Below are 12,204 nucleotides of genomic sequence, written 5' to 3'. Positions count from 1 at the left end.
CAACCTCTACCAAGCATATTTTTAATCACACCCACCCACATACCCCTCATTTTGGGCTAATTCTTGATATTGTTCCAAATACCTTCTAGTCTCATTCCTCAATCAAATAATAACATTTCAAAATTTTTGGGAAGGAAACAAGGATCATGTAACAGTTGAATTCAAGGAATTGCTCTAGAATTTTTATATAGAATTAAACAGAGTAGGTCTCGAGAATGCCATATACATAATAGGAAGTATTTGAGTTAAACTCCCTTGATATTTCTATGGACATGATGAAGAAATGGAACCTGGGGGATAATATAGATAGGTGATTTAGACTTGGTTGAACAATTGTATTGTTTTGATTCATGAATCAGTGCTAAAAGGAAGGGAGGTCTTTTGTATTAATAGGGTCCTTGTATACTCACATTTTTATCAGTAACTTGATGGACAAAGATATAAAAAGCATGTTTATTATATTGACAGTAGACAGAAGGCTAAAAAATGTCAGTAATATGCAAGGTGACAGATCCTGGAATCAAAAAGTTCTTGCCAGGAAATAAAGATAGCCTGACAATCTCTTTGCTATTCTGATGAATCTATGATCTCATTAATATGTACGTGCTTTACAGATAGCAGTGCCATCTATTCTTTCTCATCCTGCCATAAATTCCTCAAAGTGTGCTTCTTCCTCATTACATATCTCTGCAACTTGTGGATTATCCACTTTGCCCTTGATTCTGGCTATTTAATGATGAATCCTTTTTTGTTCAAAGATGATGAGGAAGATAATCTTTATATCCTAATCACATTCAAGTCCTTGTTGCTAATATGCTGCAATCTGCTTTTACCTACCATCCAAACTTCTACTGTCTTTTTAGCCACCTGAAATTTTGATTGTTTATGATGTATAGCCATTTTAGCATCATTAGGAGATCAGTGTTAAAAATTAGGGCTCTTCTAGAAGTTAGTAGCTTAGGAATCATTGATAACAGTGCACAACACCCTTAACATAATCTAGCCCAATCTCTTTAATTCTAGAGCCAACTCAATGTCTATTTTCACCTATACACGCATGGGCCTGCTTAATAAATGCTTTTTGATTGAATGACTGCTGCTATTATATTTCATCACTTTAACTTCAGTCTCAGAAAAGACTGATGTTTCTGCCTACAGATTGCATTTTATTGACTGTAGCAAATCATAGAATGTTACTGGGTCTTTAATATCCTGTGTCAAACAGGATATTAAAATGATATTTAAAGGATATTTAAAGCATCAGCAATTGCTTTAAAGATAAGGCACATATTCTGGGTCCAGTCCCTTGGTAGTCTAAGTTCTATATTGGAAGGAAATGACACACTCATAGGTCATTTAAAGGTGAGTAATCTAATCAAGTATTTTATTAAGTACCTACTATGGGTCCTATGCCTGCTTGCAGAGAGGGGAGACCACAAAAATGAAATAGTCTTTGTTCTCAATCAGATGATATTTCATTAGGAACTCTATTATATAAATACAAAATCATGCACGTAGGTTGAGACAAATAACTCATGTATTCAGAGTGGTTTGAAAGAAATTTAGCATTTTATATGACACACTTGAGACTTTTAGTTGACTTAAAACTCAACACTAGCCAGTGTAAATCAATAGTGTTATGTGTTATAAATGAAAAAATGTGAGACAGTTTCTGGATAATTAACAATCAATTGATTAATTAAGACTGACATAATAAAATTAGATCAGAAGCACTCTTGGAAGCCAAAGTCAAATCTTAGGAAAGCCACTAAGAGTTTAAATGATCTTGGAAGAATAGGTGTTCCTGGTAGGTAGACATTAACTTAGATTGGTTAAGAATTAATGAGAGAATGAATATTATTATAAGGAATGGGCTTATTCTGCTAAGTGACTGAGTGGGGTACCTGCCTTTAATTACATCTCTTGGACAAAGAGACTAGTCGCTACCCAGATCACCCCTTTTTGGGGAGGGTCAGGGTGGCAATCTAGACAAAAGGATGTATCCTTCATTTCTTACCAGAGTAGAACAATGGGGTTACAGTAAAAATACCACTTAGATAAAATGGTCTTTCCTTTTTAATCAGAGCTAAGCTTTCCCAATGTGTAGAGTCCTGTCTAAGACTGAACCCAGTGTCTTCATCATCCTAGTCCTTCAGAAAGTGCAGAGATCTAGTTATTAAATGAAGTCCCAGGCCAACCCCATTAGATCTTTGTTTTGGTCCTGATTGCCTCAGAATGAAGGTAAATAGCAATCGTTCTTTTGGCCAGAAATCAAGAGAGTCTTCTCCTAGATTGATTCTTTTTTTTTTTTTTTTTTTAAATCTAAGGAACAAAGGCTATTCTTTTGCCTCAGTGTTTCATTTTTTTCTTACTTAACCTTAATCACTGAATACAGAGTTGCCTCAGTCAAATTGAGACCTTTTAAAGAAATAGTTTTAAAAGCCTAAGATCTCCCACTGCAACTAGGGTCATCTTGAGTTGTCCTGTTCTATATCTGGTCACTACACACAGATGGTTCTGGAGGAGTAAGTGAGGTTGGTGATTTGAACAGCCCTCTCTCCCTCAAATCCAATTCATTTGCATTTCATGGCATCAACTCCCGATGTCATGGTCATCTTCATGAATGAAGAACAAACAATAACAAATGAGGACATAGAAATGGAAAAAAAAACCTTGGAATCTTTATATTAGTAATTATTAATAACTATTTTCTCATATATAACTGATGATAAAGATGATAGTGATTTAGGTTGCATTAAACGAAATAAAACAAAACAGAAATGTCCATGGAGATATGAAGCCTCCTGTGCTCTGCACTAGGTCACATATAGCTAGCTATGGAGAGGTTATCTCTGGTATTCCACTCAGGTCTGAGCACCCTATTTTAGGAAGGATTTCGAAAGCTTTGAATAAGTACAGAGAAGAAATGAAGGCACCAGAAGATGTTTCTCCTGGAAAAGTCTTTGGATGTAATAGAATGATAGTTGTTTTCAAGCATTTAGAGGGGTGCCACATGCAGAAGGAGCTATGTTTATTGTTTGGTCCCCCCAAAACAATATTAAAGCCTATGAATTGAGATTAGGAGGGGTGGGGTGGAGCCAAGATGGAAGAGTACACAGGTCTTTGAGCTCTTCCTGGCTTCCCTCAGAATCAGTGCCTCTGAATGAATTTTGGAGTGACAGAACTCACAAATATTTGGAGTGTAACAAATTTCCAGTAGAAGTTTTTTTTGGAAGAACTTCAGGAAAGGTCTGTTTCAATCAGCTGTGGGGAGTGGGGGGGGAAGTGACCTAGTGCAAAGAAGCCCAGGGTAGTCAAGGATGGAGAGGGGTCAGAGGGCAAGGGGAATCTAGTGGGAGGTTCTTAGACAAAATACATCAGCATTGGCTACTCTGTCCTGGTTTCAAAGCCAGTGAAGCAGCCGACTAGCTGTGAGAACAATGATACAACTACAAAAGGCAAATAGTGAATCTCCGAACCCCAGCATAGCAAGCGGGACTTGGCCATGCCCACCCAGCATAGGAAAGAAGGCAGTAACACTGACTCCAGGGCAGTAGGAAGCCTGGGTCACTCGTGGAGAAAGCTTGGGACAATTTCTCCTTTACCTTAAGAACAGACCTCAACTTTTAAAATGAGCAAAAAATGCAAGAACTCTGATCTTAGGAGAGAAGGAAGAACGAACCTGAAACCCTGTGGCAAAATGTCTCCAGATGAAGCCTCAAAGGGTGAAATGAATTGCTCTCTAACTTAAAAGGCCCTCTTGGAAGAATTCAAAAAGGATCTTAGAAGAAAAATGGGCAAAAGAATTGAGAGTTTTGGAAAAAGAAACAGAAATCGTCTGAAAAAAATCACTCCTTAAAAATAGTTTTAATGAAATGAAAAAATAAAACAATTCTGAAAAACAGAATTGATGAAATAGAAATTGAGAACAACTCTCTAAGAAAATAAAATTGGTGAAATGGGGAAAAATCCAATGAACAAAACAATTCATTTAAAAGTTCAATTGGCCAAATGTAAAAGGAGGTAAAAAGCTAACTAAAGAAAATAATTCACTAAAAATTATAATTGAACACAAATGGAAATGAATGACTCAATGACAAATCAAGAATCAGTCAAATAAAACCCCAAAAAATGAAAAAAAAAAAAGAAGAAACTCTAAAATGCCTCATTGGAAAACCAACTGACCTGGAAAATAGATCCAAGACAGACAACCTAAGGATGATTGGACTACCTGAAAATCATGATGAAAAAAAGTCTAGACATCTTTCACGAAATCATCAATGAAAATTGCCTGGATTGTCCTAGAAGCAGAGGGTAAAATAGATATTGAAATAATCCATTGATCACCTCCTGAAAGAGACTCAAATATTAAAACTACAAGGAATATTGTAGCTAAATTCCAGAATTATCAGATCAAGGAGAAAATACTGCAAGCAGCCAGAAAGAAACAATTCAAATATCGAGGAGCCACAATCAGGATTATATGGGATTTAGCAGTTTCCATTTTAAAGGACTGAAGGACCTGGAATATGATATTTCAGAGGTATTTAGCCAAGAATCAACTATCTAGCAAAATTAAGCATTATCTTTCAGGGGAAAAAAATGTATATTCAATGAAATAGGGGATGCTCATTTATTTATGATGAAAAGAGCAGAGCTGAACAGAAAATTTGATCCTCATACACAGAACTCAAGAGAAGCATAAAGAGATAAAATGGGGAAGAAAATTTTTTTTAAAGATTAAAATATTTACATCCCTAAATGGGAAGACAATATGAGAACTGTGTTTTTGTTAGAGGTATGCTTAGAAGGTGTAGATATAATTTGATTTCATTTTGATGTTATAGAATTGAAAAAGGGATTGTACTGGAAGAAGAGGAGAGGAGAGGTTAAAAAGAGGTAAATTATATCACATAAAGAAGTAAAAAAGACCTGTTAAATTGAGGGAAAGATGGAGAGTGATGAGCATTGTTTGAACCTTAATCTCATCAGATTTGGCTCAAAGAGAGAATATCAGACATATTTAATTTAATAGTCTCATCTTATCAGGAAGTAGGAGGGGAAAGGGGAAAAAAAGGGGGAGGTTAATAGAAAGGAGAATAGTAGAAGGGGAAAGGGATAAGAAAGGGGGGGAGAGACTGTAAAAAGGGAGGGGAGATTGAGGGAGGTGGTAGTCAGAAGCAAAACAATAGAGAGGAGGGAAAGGGGAAAGAAAAGAGAAAAGTATAACTTGGGGAAAATAAGATGGTGGGAAATATAGTAAGTTTAAGTGTAAATGTTAATGGTTTGAACTCTCTCAAAAAATGGAAGTAGATAACAGACTGGATTAAAAGCCAGAATACTACAATATGTTGTTTTCAAGAAACACCTTTAAAGATACATACAGAATAAAGGCAAAAGATTGGAGCAGAATCTATTATGCTTCAGGGGAAGTAAAAAAAAAAAAAAAGCAGGGGTAACTATCCAGTTTCAGGTCAAGCAAAAGCAAAAAAAGGAGAAGTTAAAAGTGCTGCAAGAAGAAATATATAGCAAAACTATACTATATATATATACTAGATAGCAAAACTATATTCAATCTCACTCTATCAGAACTAGATAAAGCAAACCACAAAACAAATAAGAAAGAAGTTAAGGAAGTAAATAAAATTTTAGAAAAGTTAGGTACGATAGACTTTTGGAGAAAACTGAAGAGGGACAGAAAGTCTTGGCAGCATGTGGAATCCACACAAAAACTGAGCCTGTATTAGAGCACAAAACTCTCAAAATCAAATGCAGAAAGACAACAATAGTAAATGCACCTTTTCCAAATCATGATTCAATAAATATTACATATAATAAAGGGCCAGGGAAAAATAGTTAAAAAATTAATTGGAAACTAAATAAACTATTTGAAAGAATGAGTGGGTGAAACAACAAATCATAGACACAATAACTTCATCCAAGAGAATGACAATAATGAGACAATAACCAAAATTTATGTGATGTAGCCAAAGCATTTGAAACTTTGTATCTCTAGATCATTACTTGAATAAACAGAGAAAGAGAAGATCAATGACCTGGGTATGCTACTAAAAAAACTGGAACAAGAACAAATTTAAAAAAAAAACAGTTAAATGCCAAATGTGAAATTCTGAAAATAAAAGGGAAGACTAATAAAATTGAAAGTAAGAAAACTATTGAATATGCAAAACTTAGAGTTAGTTTTATGAAAAACCAACAAAATAGATAAAATTTTAGTTAATTTGATTAAAAAAGGAAAGAAAATCAAATTGCTAGTATCAAAAATAAAAAGGGTGACCTTTCCACTAATGAAGAGAAAATTAAAACAATAATTAGAAGCTAATTATTGCCCAATTGTATGTCAATAAATCTGATAATCTAAGTGAAATGGAAGAATATTTAGAAAAATATAGATTGCCCAGATTAATAGAGGAGGAAATAAGTTATTTAAATAGTCCCATTTGAGAACAAGAAATTGAACAAGCTATTAATCAGCTACCTAAGAAAAATATCTCCAGAGCTAGATGGATTTACAAATGAATTCTATCAAACATTTAAAGGATAATTAATTCTAATACAATGCAAACTATTTGGAAAAATAGAGAAATAAGTCCTGTCAAATTCCTTTTGGATACAGATATGGTGCTGATACCTAAATCAGGTAGGATCAAAACAGAAAAATAAAATTATAGACCAATTTCCATATTGAAGATTGATGCAAAATCTTAAAATATTAGCAAAGAGATTATATCAAGTTATCACTAGGATAATATACCATGACCAAGTAGGATTTATACCAGGAATGCAGGGCTAGTCATAGGTAATAGGAAAACTATTAGCATAATAGACTGTATCAATAATCAAATTAACAGAAATCACATGATTACATCATATGGAAAAAGCATTTAACAAAATTCAACATTCTTTCCTCTTAGTAACACTAGAGAGCATAGGAATAATTCGATTTTTCCTTAAAATGATCAGTAGCATCTATTTAAAACCATCAGCAAGCATCATATATAATGGGGATAAACTAGAAACATTTCCAGTAAGATTAGGGGTGAAACAAGGTTGCTCACTATCACCATAACTATTCAATATTGTATTAGAACTGTTAGTTTTAGCAATAATAGAAGAAAAAAAATTAAAGGAATTAAAATAGGTAATGAGGAAATAAAATTATTACTTTTTGCAGATGAGATGATGGTATACTTAGAGAATCAACTAAAAAACTATTAGAAACAATTAATAATTTTAGCAAAATTGCAGAGTATGAAATAAATCCACATAAGTCATCAGAATTTCTACATATTACTAACAAAGTTCAACAGCAAGAGATACAAAAAGAAACTCCATTTAAAATAACTATAGATAATATAAAATCTTTAGGAGTATACATGCTAAGATAAAATCAGGAACCATATGAACACGATTACAAAATACTTTCCACACAAATAAAGTCAGATTGTTAAGGAATTGGAAGACTATCAAGTGCTCACAGATAGGCTGAAATAACAATTCTACGTAATAAATCTACTTATTCAATCCCATACCAATCAGACTGCCAAGAAATTATTTTATGGAGCTAGAAAAAATCACAAAGTTCATCAGGAAGGGCAAAAGGTCAAGAATTTCAAAGGAATTAATGAAAAAAAGTTGCAAACGAAGATGGCCTGGCTGTACCAGATCTAAAACTATATTATAAAGCAGTGGTCATTAAAACCATTTGGTATTGGCTAATAAATAGAGTAGTAGATTAGTGGAATAGGTTAGATTCATAAGACACAATGGTCAATGACAATAGTAATTTAGTGTTTGGTAAACTCAAAGAACCTAGCTTCTGGGATAAAAATTTACTATTTAACAAAAATTTCTGGGAAAATTGGAAAATAGTATGGCAGAAACTAGGCATTGACTAAAACCTAACAACCTATACCAAAATAAGGTTAAAATTGGTTCAGGATTTAGACATAAAGAGTGATACTATAAGCAAATTAGAAGAACAAAGAATAGTCTCTCAGATCTGTGAAGAAAGGTATTTATGGCAAAAGAAGAACTAGAGTTCTAGATGGATTATGAATTATGAATTATGAAATACAAAATGGATAATTTTGATTATATTAAGTTAAAAATTTTTTGTACAAACAACACCAATACAGACAAGATTAGAAGGGAAGCAGAAAACTGGGAAAAATTTTTTACATTTAAGGGTTCTGAAAAAGGCCTTATTTCTAAAATATATTGAGAATTGACTCAAATTTATAAGAATAAGAAATTTATAAGAGAATTCTCTCATTGGTAAATGATCAAAAGATATTAATAGATAATTTTCAGATGAAAAAATTAAAACCATTATTAGTCATATGAAAAAATGCTCCAAATCACTATTGATCAGAGAAATGCAAATTAAGACAACTCTGAGTACCACTACACACCTCTCAGATTGGCTAAGATGCATGAAAGGATAATGATAAATGTTGGAGGGGATGTGGGAAAATTGGGACAGTAATACATTGTTGGTGGAGTTGTAAACTTATTCAACTATTCTGGAGAGCAATATGAAACTATGCCCAAAGGACTATCAAACTGTGAAGTGTCTCTATTAGGTCTAGATCCCAAACAGATCATAAAAAAGGGAAAAAAAGGAAACCTACATATGCAGAAACATTTGTAGCAGCCCTTTTTTGTAGTGGCAAAGAACTAGAAACTGAATGGATGCCCATCAATTGGAGAATGGCTGAATAAATTATGGTATATGAATGTTATATTATTTTCTTTAAGAAACAATTAGCAGGATGATATCAGAAAGGCCTGGAGAGATTTACATGAACAGGTACTTAAATAAGTAGAACCAAGAGAACATTGGACACAGCAACAAAATTATGTGATGATCAATTCTGATGAATGTGGTTCTTTTCAACAATGAGGTGAGTCCAATAGACTTGTGACAGACTTATCTGCATCCAGAAAGAGTATTGTGGGGACTGAATGTGGATCACAACATTGTATTTTCACCTTTTTTGTTGGTGTTTTCCTTGAGTTTTGTTTTCTTTCATTTTTTTTTCTTTTTGATTTGATTTTTCTTGTGCAACATAATTGTGGAAATATGTATAGAAGAATTGCACATGTTTAATATTTATTGGATTACTTGCTGTCTAAAGGAGGGAATGGGGGAAAGGGAGGGAGAAAAAATTTGTAACATAAGGTTTTGCAAGGGTGAATGTAGAAAATTATCTTTGCATATATTTTGAAAATAGAGATTAGAAGGAAGCAGATTTTTGATTTAACTGTAAAAGAGAATTTCTTGGTTGGAGTTGTCAAGTCTTGCCAGGAAGATTTATTAAGAGCTTAAATGTAATGGGTTTCATCAAAGTTTAGTGACTTCTATCTCTAGAGGTCTTCAGGGGATCAGATGACTACTTATAGGAGGGATATTGCAGAAGGGATTCATACTTTGAAATGGGCTTGACCTAGCTGACCTGAGGTCCCTTTCAATTTGATAATTCTGAGTAGTATCTATGATTCCTTCTACTATGGTTCTTTGCTGCTTGGAGGTCCCTTCCATCTTTAAGGATCTGATGACCTGCACAAGATTTTCATTATTAACTTTTGGTTTTTGGATAACAGGTATGATTTTACCAGTAGAGGGAGTTCTAATGTAGAAGCTCCCTCTATGAATATGGTTTAACTGACATGGACTGTTTTCTGTGGGCATTGCAAAGTCAAAATTAAATGACATGCCCAAAATTACAATTTAGTTAGAGGTGGGGTTTTAAAGCCAAATCTGCCATGTTTCTATCCACTACTCCATGCTGTCTCAGCAGGCCAAATAATTTGGTTTAAATTGGCTAAATTTGGTCATTACAAAAACTGAATTTTGAATGTACCAAAATTGGAAAAAGGAGAGAAGATGGATGGATGGAAAGAATAAAAAGAAATATAAATACAACAGCATTGTTGATGCTAAATTAATGTTTTTGAACAGACAAATACATGTAAGAGAAAAAGGAACTAGAGAAAGAGCAACTAGTTCATAGAAGATAGCATAGTCAATATTACTTTTGATATAAGGCCCTTTTGCATACCTTTAGGCTCAGGCATACTATATAATGTTATGTAATGACCGCGTATTTAAAATCAGCTGGAGTCAGGAATTCAGGTTAAGGGGAAAATCTTCAATATTTATTGAAGTGAAGAGGTGAATAAAGATTGCAATAGCAAATATAGGCAAGAAAGATTGCGATAGCAAATATAGGCAGTTGCGACAGGAAGCCAGCTAAGAGAGAGCGACGCGAGCCGAGCCAACCGTGGCAATGGCAATCCCAAAAGCCTCTCCTCCCCTTCCTTTTCCACTCCCCTGCCTCCACCCACCAAAATCGTCATTTCCTATACAACACATCAGGACTTGCACAAAGAGTGGGTGGGGGCCATTCTTTCTCCAAGCTTATCTATTAATAGAGTATGGTCCAATTACTATTTAGCCTCATGTGCTTGGGACCTCAGTGCATCAACTCAAGCCTCAGCCCATTACATCGTTAGGGTTGCTAGGTAGCACAGTGGATAGAGCACTAGATTTTGGAGTCAGTAAGACTCATCTTCCTGAGTTCAAATCTAACCTCAGACACTGTGTGCTCTTGGACAAGTCACTTATCCATGTTTGCCTTAATTTCTTCATCTATAAAATGAGGTGGAGAAGAAAATGGCAAATCACACTAGTATGTATGCCAGGAAAATTCTAATACATGACTGAAGAACAAGTATAACATGAAATATAACCTAAGAAGATGACAAGAAGACAAAGGTCTGGATTACAGTATAGTGCTTTGCTGCCTCCCTCATTTTGGCTCTCCCAGTTTGGCTCCCAGTCAGACTGACAGCTATAGTGTCCAACTTTTTCAAGAGTCAGGAACATTGACTATAGTCATGCACTGTTTTATGAAGAAGGATTCATGTGGAATAAAGTAGAATAAGTTCTTACAAAAACTTATCAATTTTCTGTGTACTTTTGGTGAGCATTTTTTTTTTTTTAACTATTGAACCAAATTTTTGATTCAGAAGTATATCATTAACACTATTTACATGTATAAATGAAATTGGGTCAAAATATAAAAAGTATCCATTTCAATTTACTTTTTCTATCTAGATTAGCCTTTTCTTCTTTGGAAATATGTATGGGCTATGAATCATTTGGGGCACATGGATATAATGACAGGTCAAATGTTAAGCAGAATATAACATTTAAAAAGTAATATATTCATTTTTTTGGATCCAGTTTTTATCATAGTGACCCAGATATTAAAGCCCTACTTATCCAAAGTAGCAAAAGGAACCATATTAAGTCCTCTTATTCTTTACCCTGCTACACACATACATACATACACTTCCCTTCAATCAAGTGTTCAAAATGGCTAGGCTTCCTATTTTTCATTTAAATGATTATAGATTTAGAATTGGAAGGGACCACAGACATCTAGTCCCCCTAAACTGTGTGATTTTAGAAGGAAGGTGAACGTAAGGAAGAGAGCTAACAAGGGAGGGTTAATTTGCCCAGACTTACTGACAGATTAGAGATTTGAATTGAGTCCATTTGACCCTAAAACCAGGGTCCTTTTCCACAAATGCTATGCTTCTTTGTTCTAGGATTCTTACCTTTTACATAATTCCTCATGAATTTATGATCCTGGTGGCATTTACAATAGAACAGAAATCACATCTTAGATATATTTAAAAATGCCTTTGGTTCTGTTACTGAATTTTTCTAGCTTTATAGGGTGAAGTTTCAGGGAGCAACAGCCTGAGTGGGAGGTGTCTCTGCTTAATTTTCAGTGGACCATCTCTGACAGATCATAATAATCCTGCTAAGTTAGTTTTCCTACTTTTTCTCTGTGGAATGCCACAGCCTCTTTCAATCAATATATATATTTTTTTCATGTAATTATGTATTGACTTACATTAAATAGGATCATAGTGACATTTAAATTCACAGTGAATACACAAACATAAAAGTAGTTAACAGTCGATCAATATTTCTTAATTTTCTTTTCTCACAACAGAGAAGAGACATTTATTTCTGATATTGTTATTGTGAGAAAAGTGCATTGTATAATTTAAAAGTGCTATATGTTATTATGTCCTAAATATTAAAGATAGCATTTAGACTTAAAAAAAATTTTTTTTAATGGCATGAGTTCTAAAGTTGACAGT

This window comes from Antechinus flavipes, chromosome 3 (genome assembly GCF_016432865.1).
Source record: "Antechinus flavipes isolate AdamAnt ecotype Samford, QLD, Australia chromosome 3, AdamAnt_v2, whole genome shotgun sequence".
NCBI classification, from domain to species: Eukaryota; Metazoa; Chordata; class Mammalia; order Dasyuromorphia; family Dasyuridae; genus Antechinus; species Antechinus flavipes.
The sequence above is the reverse complement of the archived record's forward strand: the minus strand, read 5'-3'. Positions refer to the sequence as shown.